Here is a 14,828-nt window from a genome sequence, read left to right as displayed (position 1 = left end):
ACAAGCCCTGCCATCTTGCCAGCATCCAGTCCCTCTGTGAGGTCACTTACCATTATGAGGTTCCCAGAGGTTGTACAGCTGATATGAGGCAGGGCCAGCACATGAACCCAGCCAGTCTGACTCCGGCGCCCTTGCTGTGAACAGCTGTGCCATGCTGCATTCTTCCCGCAGCTGCATAAAAGGGTGTGGCACCTTTTAGAAACAGTGAGTTCCGTATGATTGGGGTGCGGGTGGTGGGAGATGAGGCTGAGCCAAGCCTTTTGTACATATATACCATGCTAAGTCCTGGGAGGTAGAAAAGAAATCAGGGATTCCTGTCCCTGTCACCAAGAAAACAGGGATTTCTGTCCCTGTCACCAAGAAACTTAAAGTCCTGTAAGACAAATGAGGCAGAACACGGAACCAATGAGACATTGTTCATATGATAGAACAAGAAAATATTGTCTCTCCTTAAGTGTAGGTGGGAAGGGGACTAGAAGGCATTTCTTTGGAGTCAGTCAATTTAAGCATTCACTTTTGAAAGTTAACAAATTTGCCTTTAGATCTGGGGCTTTAGATCTGGCAGACAAGACCCCTGTCCCTATCGTCAGCAGACTTGTCCATACTGAATTTGAAAGAGTTGTCTTCAACAGTTGTTATTAAGGTCTCTAAATAGATGAACCAATTAGCCTATTGAACTAACTGGATTTATTTTCCCATTCATTAACATTAAAAAGAAAATTTCTAACCCCTGCTTGTTTGATGACCAGCTTGGAACAGGTTGGTTGTGGAAGGGGGGAGTTATGAGCCTGGTTATAATCCTTGGTTTTTGTTTGCCTTATTTCATTCAATGGATGCTTCATGAGTGCCTCCTGTGTGCCAGGTACTGTTCTAGGTGTGGGAATGAAGGAGTGAACGGAACAGGTGGGCCTGGGTTGGGTGGGGGAGGGCCTTCTCTCAGGGAGCTGTCTTTCCTTCAAATTCTTTCACTCATGTACATTTCACAGTTGATATAAAAGAGCCTTTGGTGTGAGTTTCAGGATTTCACATGTTGGGGAAGATACAGTGATCACACTTCCTTTCTCCTTAGCCCCAGCCAGTCCTTTCTGAATAATGGGGGGCAGGTAAGGTGGTGATGTCAGCGCTGCCTGTGGGGAGGCCTGGAGGGTGCGGAGAGGGCAGCGTGTCAGAGTGTACCATCTTTGTGTCAATGGGAAAAGCACAGGGCACACCTGTTTCCTAGTCAGGCAGAACCATCCATGCGGGGATGAGCCTGCTCACCAGCCTGCTGCCTAATCCTGTTGTTGATTGGAGATAACTTCAGCAGTCACAAAGCACCTCATCTCCATGGCAACACCTCTAAATATTCCTCTGGTGACTTGTGCTCTACATTCTGTCTGGCTCTGAGCTCTCCTGTGGCAAAATATGCTAGAGATGTTAAAAGAAGGGGGGAGGGGACTCAACTAATAAATCTATTCTAAATGACTGAGTCATTTGTTTTGATTACCCGGGTGATTGCCAAATGTTAATTTAAAACTGAAATAGGCCATGAGCTCACTCTGCTAACAATGCTGAGTGTTTGAGCTAATACAACTTGATAATGAGGGGGCCAGATCCGTTGCCGGTACAAATGTTACGTGATAAACAGACATTTGGGGAAATATGCAGAACATCTTGGCAGTTTTCCTTAACTTTAAGAGTTGTAAATACAGAGAAGAAGGTGTTACCGTGAGCCATTTCAAAGGAAGTTGACTTTTGGATCGTGAGGGTTGTTTTTTTTTTTTTTTTAAAGAAACTTCTAGCTTTTCTCCTGAAAAGGTAACTTGACCTCTTGCTTCTCATTTTTTCCTAACTTAGGCACATCAGAGGTGGTTAGCAGTCTCCTGCCCTCACTGAATACATCCCATTCTGCACACATCCACTGTGAGGTAAGTTTTCCCAATTGCCACACATTATTACACCAGTCTCCACCTTCTGCTGTGTGGCATTCGAGTCAACGCTGTCCAGAGATCTTTATCTGTTTGGTAGATTTTAAGCACATTTGTTTTAATTGAGCTGACCAATGTCACTGCTTACCCTAGATACATGGTCTCTGGGGATTGCCTTTTCAAGGGTGAAACATCTCATTTGCTTTTAATTTGGGCGCATGAGAAGTGAATGTGCCAAGCACAGCAGAGTGGTTAGAAGGTGGGCCTGAGGCTGCAGATCTGCCTCTGGCACCCTGTGGACGGTAGGGAACAGGAAGGCTGCGTGGAGCAGCTCCTGGGCTGCCCAGTCAGCTGTCAGGACTCTTGAGGCCTGGGGTGAGCCGAGCCGAGGTGTGGGGCAGCCACTCACAGTCTACCAATTTGAAACATTTCCGTGGGGTCACCTTAATGTGGGTGGGCAGATCATCATCTGATTAGGACTGAAGTTCTGAGGACAGCCGCGTGGGTGTGAGCAGCTGGGCAAAGCCAGTCCTTCTATTTAACATACCCTGGAGAGGCATCCTCCATCCGCCTAGTCCTAGTACCTTCGGCAGCTTCTGGAGACTGTGATGATGCCAGGTTACTCTTTTCTGTCTTTTTTGAGAGATCGGGGATGTTTACCTTTGCAAAAACTGGAAGAAGGGACTCTGCAAGACGGTTCCTCTAGGCACAGTGTAAGGAGCTGCAGTCTTGCTACTCTTTGGGCCCTAGTCTCCTTGTGTTTATAAGAGCGGTAGTAACATTTGCTGGCACCAGACCACTCAGGATTTCTTGTTTCATCCATTCAAAAGGTTGCTGCATTTCTGCCTTCCCCTCCACCCCGCCCCATTCCATGCTTTGTCCCACATGCAGTGTAGGGCCTGTCTTTTCAGTTAGGGTAGTAGCCTTTGTTACATGTACTTGATACAGAATTCTCCAGAGACTTTTTTAAAATATAAATTTATTTATTTTAATTGGAGGCTAATTACTTTACAATATTGTATTGGTTTTGCCACACATCAACATGAATCCGCCACGGGTGTACGCGTGTTCCCCATCCTGAACCCCCTCCCACCTCCCTCCCCATACCATCCCTCTGGGTCATCCCAGTGCACCAGCCCCGAACATCCTGTATCATGCATCGAACCTAGACTGGCGATTCGTTTCACATATGATATTATACATGTTTCAGTGCCATTCTCCCAAATTATCCCACCCTCATCCTCTCCCACAGAGTCCAAAGACTGTTCTATACATCTGTGTCTCTTTTGCTGTCTCGCATTCAGGGTTATTGTTACCTTCTTTCTAAATTCCCTATATGTGCATTAGTATACTATATTGGTGTTTTTCTTTCTGGCTTACTTCACTGTGTATAATAGGCTCCAGTTTCATCTGCCTCATTAGAACGGATTCAAATGTATTCTTTCTAATGGCTGAGTAATACTCCATTGTGTATATGTACCACAGCTTTCTTATCTATTCATCTGCTGATGGACATCTAGGTTGCTTCCATGTCCTGGCTATTATAAACAGTGCTGCGATGAACATTGGGATACACATGTCTCTTTCAATTCTGGTTTCCTCGGTGTGTATGCCCAGCAGTGGGATTGCTGGGTCATAAGGCAGTTCTATTTTCAGTTTTTTTAAGGAATCTCCACACTGTTCTCCATTGTGGCTATACTAGTTTGCATTCCCACCAACAGTGTAAGAGGGTTCCCTTTTCTCCACACCCTCTCCAGCATTTATTGCTTGTAGACTTTTGGATCGCAGCCATTCTGATTGGCCTAAAATGGTACCTCATGGTGGTTTTCATCTGCATTTCTCTGATAATGAGTGATGTTGAGCATCTTTTCATGTGTTTGTTAGCCATCTGTATGTCTTCTTTGGAGAAATGTCTATTTAGTTCTTTGGCCCATTTTTTGATTGGGTTGTTTATTTTTCTGGAATTGAGCTTTGTGAGTTGCTTGTATATTTTTGAGATTAGTTGTTTGTCAGTTGCTTCATTTGCTATTATTTTCTCCCATTCTGAAGGCTGTCTTGTCACCTTGCTTATAGTTTCCTTTGTTGTACAGAAGCTTTAGTTTTAATTAGGTCCCATTTGTTTATTTTTGTTTTTATTTCCAATATTCGGGAGGTGGATCATAGAGGATCCTGCTGTGATTTATGTTGGAGAGTGTTTTGCCTATGTTCTCCTCTAGGAGTTTTATAGTTTCTGGTCTTATGTTTAGATTTTTAATCCATTTTGTGTTTATTTTTGTGTATGGTGTTAGCAAGTGTTCTAATTTCATTCTTTTACAAGTGGCTGACCAGTTTTCCCAGCACCACTTGTTAAAGAGACTGTCTTTTCTCCACTGTATATTCTTGCCTCCTTTGTCAAAGGTAAGGTGTCCATAGGTGCGTGGATTTATCTCTGGGCTTTCTATTTTGTTCCATTGATCTATATTTCTGGCTTTGTGCCAGTACCATACTGTCTTGATGACTGTGGCTTTGTAGTGGAGCCTGAAGTCAGGCAGGTTGATCCTCCAGTACCATTCTTCTTTCTCAAGATTGCTTTGGCTCTTCTAGGTTTTCTGTATTTCCATACAAATTGTGAAATTATTTGTTCTAGCTCTGTGAAAAAATACTGTTGGTAGCTTGATAGGGATTGCATTGAATCTGTAAATTGCTTTGGGTAGTATACTCATTTTCACTATGTTGATTCTTCTGATCCATGAACACAGGCTATTTCTCCATCTATTTGTGTCCTCTTTGATTTCTTTCACCAGTGTTTTATAGTTTTCTATACGTAGGTTTTTTGTTTCTTTAGGTAGATATATTCCTAAGTATTGTATTCTTTTGTTGCAATGGTGAATGGAATTGTTTCCTTAATTTCTCGTTCTGTTTTCTCATTGTTAGTCTATAGGAATGCAAGGGATTTCTGTGTGTTGATTTTATATCCTGCAACTTTACTATATTCATTGATTAGCTCTAGTAATTTTCTTGTGGAGTCGTTACGGTTTTCTATGTAGAGGATCATCTCATCTGCAAACAGTGAGAGTTTTACTTCTTTTCCAATCTGGATTCCTTTTATTTCTTTTTCTGCTCTGATTGCTGTGGCCAAAACTTCCAAAACTATGTTGAATAGTAGTGGTGAGCGTGGGTACCCTTGTCTTGTTCCTGACTTTAGTGGAAATGCTTTCAGTTTTTCACCATTGAGCATAATGTTTGCTGTGGGTTTGTCATATATGGCTTTTATTATGTTGAGGTATGTTCCTTCTATGCCTGCTTTCTGGAGAGTTTTTGTCATAAATGGATGTTGAATTTTGTCAAAGGCTTTCTCTGCATCTATTGAGATAATCATATGCCATTTATTTTTCAATTTGTTAATGTGGTGTATTACGTTGATTTGTGGATATTGAAGAATCCTTGCATCCCTGGGATAAAGCCCACTTGGTCATGATGTATGATCCTTTTAATGTGTTGTTGGATTCTGTTTGCTAGAATTTTGTTAAGGATTTTTGCATCTATGTTCATCAGTGATATTGGCCTATAGTTTTCTTTTTTTGTGGCATCTTTGTCTGGTTTTGGTCTTAGGGTGATGGTGGCCTCATAGAATGAGTTTGGAAGTTTACTTTCCTCTGCAGTTTTCCGGAAGAGTTTGAGTAGGATAGGTGTTAGCTCTTCTCTAAATTTTGGTAGAATTCAGCTGTGAAGCCGTTTGGACCTGGGTTTTTGTTTGCTGAAAGATTTCTGATTACAGTTTCAATTTCCGTGCTTGTGATGGGTCTGTTAAGATTTTCCATTTCTTCCTGGTTCAGTTTTGGGAAGTTGTACTTTTCTAAGAATTTGTCCATTTCTTCCACGTTGTTCATTTTGTTGGCATATAATTGCTGGTAGTAGTCTCTTATGATCCTTTGTATTTTTGTGTTGTCTGTTGTGATCTCTCCATTTTCATTTCTAATTTTATTGATTTGGGTTTTCTCCCTTTGTTTCTTGATGAGTATGGCTAATGGTTTGTCAATTTTATTTATCCTCTCAAAGAACCAGCTTTTGGCTTTGTTGATTATTGCTATGGTCTCTTTTGTTTCTTTTGCATTTATTTCTGCCCTAATTTTTAATATTTCTTTCCTTCTACTAACCCTGGGGTTCTTCAGTTCTTCCCTTTCTAGTTGCTTTAGGTGTAGAGTTAGGTTATTTATTTGACTTTTTTCTTGTTTCTTGAGGTATGCCTGTATTGCTATGAACCTTCCCCTTAGCACTGCTTATCCAGTGTCCCATAGGTTTTGGGTTGTTGTGTTTTCATTTTCATTCGTTTCTATGCATATTTTGATTTCTTTTTGATTTCTTCTGTGATTTGTTGGTTATTCAGCGGTGTGTTGTTCAGCCTCCATATGTTGGAATTTTTAATAGTTTTTCTTCTGTAATTGAGATCTAATCTTACTGCATTGTGGTCAGAAAAGAAGCTTGGAATGATTTCAATTTTTTTGAATTTACCAAGGCTAGATTTACGGCCCAGGATGTGATCTATCCTGGAGAAGATTCCATGAGCACTTGAGAAAAAGGTGAAATTCATTGTTTTGGGGTGAAATGTCCTATAGATATCAATTAGGTCTAACTGGTCTGTTGTATCATTTAAAGGTTGTGTTTCCTTGTTAATTTTCTGTTTAGTTGATCTATCCATAGGTATGAGTGGGGTATTAAATTCTCACGCTATTATTGTGTTATTGTTAATTTCCCCTTTTATACTTGTTAGCATTTGTCATACATATTGCAGTGCTCCTATGTTGGGTGCATATATATTTATAATTGTTATATCTTCTTCTTGGATTGACCCTTTGAACATTATGTAGTGTCCTTCTTTGTCTCTTTTCACAGCCTTTGTTTTAAAGTCTATTTTATCTGATATGAGTATTGCTACTCCTGCTATCTTTTGGTCTCTATTTGCGTAGAATATCTTTTTCCAGCCTTTCACTTTCAGTCTGTATGTGTCCCTTGTTTTGATGGGTCTCTTGTAGACAACATATATAGAGGTCTTGTTTTTGTATCCATTCAGCCAGTCTTTGTCTTTTGGTTTATGTTTAAGGTAATTACTGATAAGTATGATCCCGTTGCCACTTACTTTATTGTTTTGGGTTCGAGTTTATACTCCATTTTTGTGTTTCTTGTTTAGAGAATATCCTTTAGCTTTTTTTGAGAGCTGGTTTGATGGTGCTGAATTCTTTCAGCTTTTGCTTGTCTGTAAAGCTTTTGATTTCTCCTTCATATTTGAATGAGATCCTTGCTGGGTACAGTAACCTGGGCTGTAGGTTATTTTCTTTCATCACTTTAAGTATGCCCTGCCATTCCCTCCTGGCCTGAAGAGTTTCTGTCGAAAGATCAGCTGTTATCCTTATGGGAATCCCCTTGTGTGTTATTTGTTGTTTTTCCCTTGCTGCTTTTAATATTTGTCAGATTTTTAAATATATTACATTTTAGATAGAAAATATAAACACTAAAGATATTAAACCCTAAAGAGTGAACAAGTAGGACAGCATTTTAGAAATGTTTAATCTGAATTTGATCAATTTCATCAGTTATAGTGGTAGTCAGAGATCCTTCCCCATTTCTCTCAACTGCAAGCCATGATCAACTCTTCCATTTAAAGGTTAAAGTCCTGGCATTACTATCAGCCCCAGCCTTTATCCAGAAGGGTTCTTTTAAAACTTTTTTTTAAATGATAAAAGCCTGTCCTCAGATAAAGGTCTAACCACAGTCAGTCAGTTCAATCGTGTCCAACTCTTTGCGAGCCCATGAATCTTAAGACGCCAGGCCTCCCTGTCCATCACCAACTCCCGGAGTTTACTCAAACTCATGTCCATCGAGTCGGTGATGCCATCCAACCTTCTCATCCTCTGTCATCCCCTTCTCCTAATGCCCCCAATGCCTCCCAGCATCAGAGTCTTTTCCAATGAGTCAACTCTTTGCATGAGGTGGCCAAAGTATTGGAGTTTCAGCTTTAGCATCAGTCCTTCCAATGAACACCCAGGACTGATCTCCTTTAGAATGGACTGGTTAGGTCTCCTTGCAGTCTAAGGGACTCTCAAGAGTCTTCTCCAACACCACAGTTCAAAATCATCAATTCTTAGGCATTCAGCTTTCTTCACAGTCCAACTCTCACATCCATCCATGACTACTGGAAAAACCATAGCCTTAATTAGACGGACCTTTGTTGGCAAAGTAATATCTCTGCTTTTGAATATGCTATCTAGGTTGGTCATAACTTTCCTTCCAAGGAGTAAGCGTCTTTTAATTTCATGGCTGCAGTCACCATCTGCAGTGATTTTGGAGCCCCCCAAAATAAAGTCTGATACTGTTTCCACTGTTTAACCATCTATTTCCCGTGAAGTGATAGAACCGGATACCGTGATCTTAGTTTTCTGAATGTTGAGCTTGAAGCCAACTTTTTCACTCTCCTCTTTCACTGTCATCAAGAGGCTTTTTAGTTCCTCTTCACTTTCTGCCATAAGGGTGGTGTCATCTGCATATCTGAGGTTATTGATCCCAGCAATCTTGATTCCAGCTTGTGCTTCCTCCAGCCCAGCGTTTCTTTGCATAGAAGTTAAATAAGCAGGGTGACAATATACAGCCTTGACTCCTTTGCCTATTTGGAACCAGTCTGTTGTTCCATGTCCAGTTCTAACTGTTGTGTCCTGACCTGCATATGGGTTTCTCAAGAGGCAGGTCAGGTGGTCTGTATTCCCATCTCTTGAAGAATTTTCCACAGTTTATTGTGATCCACACAGTCAAAGGCTTTGGCAAAGTCAATAAAGCAGACAGAGATGTTTTTCTGGAACTCTCCTGCTTTTTCGATGATCCAGCAGATGTTGGCAATTTGATCTCTGGTTCCTCTGCCTTTTCGAAAACCAGCTTGAACATCTGGAAGTTCACGATTCACGTATTACTGAAGCCTGGCTTGGAGAATTTTGAGCATTACTTTACCAGCATGTGACATGAGTACGATTGTGAGGTAGTTTGAGCATTCTTTGGCATTGCCTGTCTTTGGGTTGGAATGAAAACTGACCTTTTCCAGTCCTGTGGCCACTGCTGAGTTTTCCAAATTTGTTAGCATATTGAGTGCCGCTCTTTCACAGGATCATCTTTCAGGATTTGAAATAGTTCCACTGGAATTCCATCACCTCCACTAGCTTTGTTCGTAGTGATGCTTTCTAAGGCCCACTTGACTTCACATTCCAGGATGTCTGGCTCTAGGTGAGTGATCACACCATCGTGAATATCTGGGTCGTGAAGATCTTTTTTGTACAGTTCTTCTGTGTATTCTTGCCTCCTCTTCTTAATATCTTCTGCTTCTGTTAGGTCCATACTATTTCTGTCCTCTATCGAGCCCATCTTTGCATGAAATGGTCCCTTGGTATCTCTAATTTTCTTGAACAGATCTCTAGTCTTTCCCATTCTGTTGTTTCCTCTATTTCCTTGTGTTGATCGCTGAGGAAGGCTTTCTTATCTCTCCTTGCTATTCTTTGGAACTCTGCATTCAGATGTTTATATCTTTCCTTTTCTCCTTTGCTTTTCGCTTCTCCTCTTTTCACAGCTATTTGTAAGGCCTCCCCAGACAGCCATTTTGCTTTTTTGCATTTCTTTTCCATGAGGATGGTCTTGATCCCTGTCTCCTGTACAGTGTCACGAACCTCTGTCCATAGTTCATCAGACACTCTATCTATCAGATCTAGTCCCTTAAATCTATTTCTCACTTCCACTTTATAATCATAAGGGATTTAATTTAGGTCATACCTGAATGGTCTAATGGTTTTCCCTACTTTCTTCAATTTAACTCTGAATTTGGCAATATGGACTTCATGATCTGAGTTATAGTCAGCTCCCGGTCTTGTTTTTGCTGACTGTATAGAGCTTCTCCATCCTTGGCTGCAAAGAACATAATCAATCTGATTTCGATGTTGATCATCTGGTGATTTCTATGTGTAGAGTCTTCTCTTGTGTTGTTGGAAGAGGGTGTTTGCTATGACCAGTGCGTTCTCTTGGCAAAACTCTATTAGTCTTTGCCCTCCTTCATTCTGTATTCCAAGGCCAAATTTGCTGGTTACCCCAGGTGTTTCTTGACTTCCTACTTTTGGATTCCAGTCCCTTATAGTGAAAAGGACATCTTTTTTGGGTGTTAGTTCTAAAAGGTCTTGTAGGTCTTCAAGACTGTTCAACTTCAGCTTCTTCAGCGTTACTGGTTGGGGTATAGGCTTGGATTACTGTGATAATGAATGGTTTGCCTTGGAAACGAACAGAGATCATTCTGTCATTTTTGAGATTGCATCCAAGTACTGCATTTCAGACTCTTTTGTTGACCATGATGGCCACTCCATTTCTTTTAAGGATTCCTGCCCACAGTAGTAGACATAATGGTCATCTGAGTTAAATTCCCCCATTCCAGTCCATTTTAGTTCACTGATTCCTAGAATGTCAGTGTTCACTCTTGCCATCTCCTGTTTGACCACTTCCAATTTGCCTTGATTCATGGACCTAACATTCCAGGTTCCTATGCAGTATTGCTCTTTACAGCATCGGATCTTGCTTCTATCACCAGTCACATCCACAGTAGAGAACACCAAACCAGAACTGCCTTGGCTCAAGTAGGAGGCTGCACCTCTTCTCGTCCAAGGAGCCCTAATGCTGTTGAAAAGCTCTGTTTATGGAGCCAAGGTTTTTGCTCTGTGCCCTTTCACAGATCTTACTTTTATTTTTCCACAGAAGCAAACACTAGATTGTTTAAGGACATACACAGAAAAGCTAAAAACAATCTCCCATCAACTGCGTTGGAAATGCTGGCCAGATGAAACTGGCCTATCAGATACATTGTTTGCCCTTACCACTTCCACTGTAGTTTGCAGCCTTGACAAACTTTGTCAGTAAGAAAACTTCAGGAGAAACTATATGTACAAGATTGTTCTTAAAATGGAACATTTTGGTTGAAGTCCTTTGAAGGCACATTTGAAGTGGTTTTCTGATATTAACTAATTCCCCCAATGACATCTTTGACTAAAACTTAACATCTTTGGGTTTTCTTTGAGAGCAGTGAGCTTCTCAAGTGAGTTAATGAAATAGAATCCATTAAATTCTGCTTCACTGTGACAGAAATCTGTGGCAGTGATTTTAAAGTAATAGCTCTTTTATTCATTCATTTAGCCCTTCTGTGGACTAGGTCAGGAATATAAGAGTGAGCAAAACAAAAAAATGATACATTTTGGTTTAATAGTCTTCAAGGATAGGACATCCTGAGATTATTTTCACTTCTGCAGATGAGGAAGCTGAAGCTTGATTTTCCTTTTTAAAATAAATTGCCCAATATTGAGTAAACCAGTATGGGTTCAGGGATGCAAACCAAAGTCCCTATCTCCAGTTTGCTCCTTGAGCCTGTGAATTATGCCACCTCCATATGAGCATGTGCAGCTGTGTCTGGGACCCAAATGCCCACAAAATGAAAACAAATGTAACTGTATTCCAAACTCTTGTTTTTAAAAGTTTATTTGGAAAAACTGGACAGTTAAGGAAAATGGACTTTGCAATTTCCACATGAGGATATATTTTGTGTTTCTTTAATGACAATGTATCCTGTTTTATGTTTAGCACAGCATTTTTCACAGGTAAGCTTTATAATTCAGGAACTTGGAATTATTCCCTTTGGCTGCCCAATAGGTATGGAATTACTTGGAACAAAAACTTGAATACAGTGTAATTCTTAATGCATACTTGAGCTGGGTATTCTATGTATTAGTTTTTGTAGTAGAGATAATGTTGTCAATTAAGGAAACTTTAATTTCACTTCTAGGAAATATTTGTATCATTGACATATGGTCACTTTCATTATCGATTTGGCAGTATTTAATAGTCACAAAACAAAATTTTTAAGAGTAGTAGTCATGGTGATTTGATTCGTACTATGTATATTCATGTGACTGCTCTTCTTGGTGCACTAGTAGTAAGCAGGAAAAGCAGCCCAGATGGGTCACACAGGCTTAAAGACTTTGGAAATCTTCTGTCTAGAGCCAAGGTCTCAAGCTGGTGGGCTGGATCTGGCACACAGAGGTGTTCTTTTAAAATTTTAAGTGAATTGCCAATCATTTAGAAATTGAGAGATTTCACACTTTTTTTAAATCCAGATTTTCATCTTCTCTTGAAATATCAGAAGATCTGGCAGCATCAAGCCCGCATTCCTGTTGAGCAATGCTAGGCTGGAGCCAAATAGCTGCTGTATCTTTAGATAGAACATGAGCTCTGAAACTTGCCACAGTGTCCACCACTCTGTTATCTCCTTGACACTAAGGACAAGGGTTGGGTGCCATTATCTGAACGTCTTACTTTTTTGTAAGACCTGCTTGGCTCATACACACATGTGGCTTTTCAACCCCAGGTCTATTGCGCTATTGTGACTACAAAGTTAGAGCCATCCTTCCTCTCATAATAGCAGTGTGTGAATTTTCAAGTGCATACTAGGTGATGCCCATTTGAAGGGAATACCTTAAAAGGGTTGAGGGTAAACATCTGATAGGAAGGATAACTTCTGATGGGACCTGATTCAGAGCAGGAGCATCAGTACCATGTCTTTGTTTCAGCATGTGAACTTTTAGTTGCAGATCTCGCTCTGTGACTGGGGATCGAACCCAGGCCCCCGGCACTGGGCAGGTGAATTCCTAGCCACTGGACCACGAGGAAGCCCCAGATTTTATTTTATATCTTGTTTTTTTTTTTTTTTTAAACTAAGTGCTTCTGTTGAAAGAGCGAGATATGTTAAAGGTCACAAATCATGAAGTAGAAATTTAATCTTTGAATTTTATAATTACAGAAGGATATATTTATGAGACTCTTATAGAAACTTATAAAGAAGACCACAGAAAATAGTATAATTATCAAATCCCTGGAAATATGCTAACCTTGTAAACTATACAATGATCAAACTCTGGGGACTGCCCTGGTGGGTCCAGTGGTTGCAACTCCATGCTTACACTGCTGTGGCCCCAGGTTCAATCCCTGGTTGGGGAATTAAGATCCTGCAAACTGCCACATGGCCACAAAAAAAAAATTGATAGATCTCAGAAAGGAAGAGATCAACGGAATCAAATATATAAAAATGGACCGACAGAGTAGATCTTAAGTATTCTCACCACACAGAGACAGTGGTAACTGAGGTGGTGGCCATACTAACTTGATAGCAATAGTCTTCACAGGGTATGCATGTCAAGCATGTCACGTTGTATCGTATACCTTAAATATGCACAGTTTTTGTAATTATGCTTCAGTAGAGCTGGGGCAAAATATTGAAAGGGAAAATGGGCCAGGAAAAGTTTGTAGTAAATATGACAGGATAATTGGTTTCCATATTGTGCAGAGTTCATATAGATTGTAAGGACTGGCATATCAGAGAATATCCATTTCTGTTGGCTAAATGAAGGGAGGGAGATGGGTAAAAGACATTCACGTTCTATCGCAAAGTAAATGAACACATGGAAAAATGTTCAGCATCACAGATGTGCAAAGATGAGCATATTCAAATAGCAACGAGGTACATTTCTCATCTGTTAAGTCAACAAAAACAAAAAGAAAACCTGATGCTACTATGGTTACCTTGGAAGCAGTAAACACTTACTCACTGCTGGTAACATTGTAAGTTGGTAAAAAGCTTTTTTGGAACATTATTTGGCAATATATGGCAAAAGTCACAAAGATTGGTACCCTTTGATCCAGTAATCCTATCTGGGGGAAATGTGTCCTAAGAAACAAGCTGTTCTAAGAAAAGAAAAAAGCTGTATGTTATGGATATTCATCACAGTGTTGTTTATAAGGACAAAAATTAGAATTTAAACATCCAACATTAGAGAAATGGTTCATTTATTCAACAAATACTTTTAGATAAATAATTATGATACTTCTTTGTAGTGGAATTCCATGTATCTGTTCAAAATTAAAATTTTGACACTTGCTAAGCAGTATGAAAGAATTTGTATAATACAACCTGATTAAAAAATGTAGGATGCTGAATGGTATATCTGCTGTGGTTATAACCTTGTCAAGTGACATGTACATATGCAGAAGAACTAGAAGGCACCTGGGCAAACGTAAGTAGCACTCTGTCTGAGGTTTTGTGTTGTTATTCTGTTTGTACACATTAGATGTTGAGTCTTCAGCTTTTACCTGTTAAGTCAACGCCACATCACAAGCAGTGATGTGTCCATTGATCACACAGTAGGTATTTAGTAAATAATTGTGAAACACAGTGAAGACTCCTGCTGAGGGCCTGAATGCCAAGCTCTGATAGTCTAGTTCCTTCTTGCTTGCTTCATTCCACCATCCCAAGCCTCCCCCTTTCCTTCCTGTGGTCTGTGGCAAGGCATCTTGATGTCCCATGTGACAAGGTGTAACTGTCTGTCTCAGAGCTTCTCATTGGTGTGCAGCAGGGCCGGGGGTGGACCTTTACATGTGTGGATTCTGTGTTCACTGCAGTGGAGCCATGATGAAGGGCAGCACCCGTTTCAGCTCCTGGTTTCCATCAAAGAAGCAGCGAATCCCCACCTCAGTGTCCTAAGCTTCTCACGGCGCCCCCTCCCCTCCAGCTGTGTTCCCGTCTCCCTGCTCTCAGTATACTTTTCTCCTTTAATTAGGTCAGTTACTTCATGTCTGTTTTTCTTTTTTGACATGGTTTCCTCTGGCTGTAGGGCCACATATTTTCCCCATATGTCATTGCCTCTGGAGCTTCGTGTTGCAATCGTTTTTCAAGGGGAACAGAGAGCACACTGCTGAGGGGGGCTGCTGTTGACTCTTTGCCTGCCCTTTGCCGGCATGAGCATTCCTATTTCTTTTGGGCCTCGTTCTGTTTGGTTTCGTAGTCTTCATCATCAGTTATGTTTGGACTGAAAGATACTTAAG

General features: G+C 40.5%; 1 protein-coding gene across 10 annotated transcripts in view; it reads left to right on the top strand.

The window, feature by feature from the left end:
- FHL1 (four and a half LIM domains 1) overlaps window positions 1-14,828 on the top strand; it is a 64,373-nt gene that overhangs the window by 21,147 nt on the left and 28,398 nt on the right. For 6 of the 10 annotated variants that reach the window (XM_027962753.2, XM_042241540.1, XM_042241542.2 and 3 more), the window contains exon 2: window positions 1,837-1,907. The exons of 2 other annotated variants lie outside the window; for them this stretch is intronic. The gene's annotated coding sequence lies outside the window, so the exon portion shown is untranslated. Of the gene's footprint in view, window positions 1-113; window positions 205-1,836; window positions 1,908-14,828 lie in introns of those variants that run through there. 2 more of the 10 variants (XM_042241544.2, XM_027962754.3) reach the window with 2 other exon arrangements.

The sequence above is a fragment of the Ovis aries genome, chromosome X (assembly GCF_016772045.2).
Source record: "Ovis aries strain OAR_USU_Benz2616 breed Rambouillet chromosome X, ARS-UI_Ramb_v3.0, whole genome shotgun sequence".
Classification (NCBI taxonomy): Eukaryota; Metazoa; Chordata; class Mammalia; order Artiodactyla; family Bovidae; genus Ovis; species Ovis aries.
This window is presented reverse-complemented; position numbering and strand designations above follow the sequence as displayed.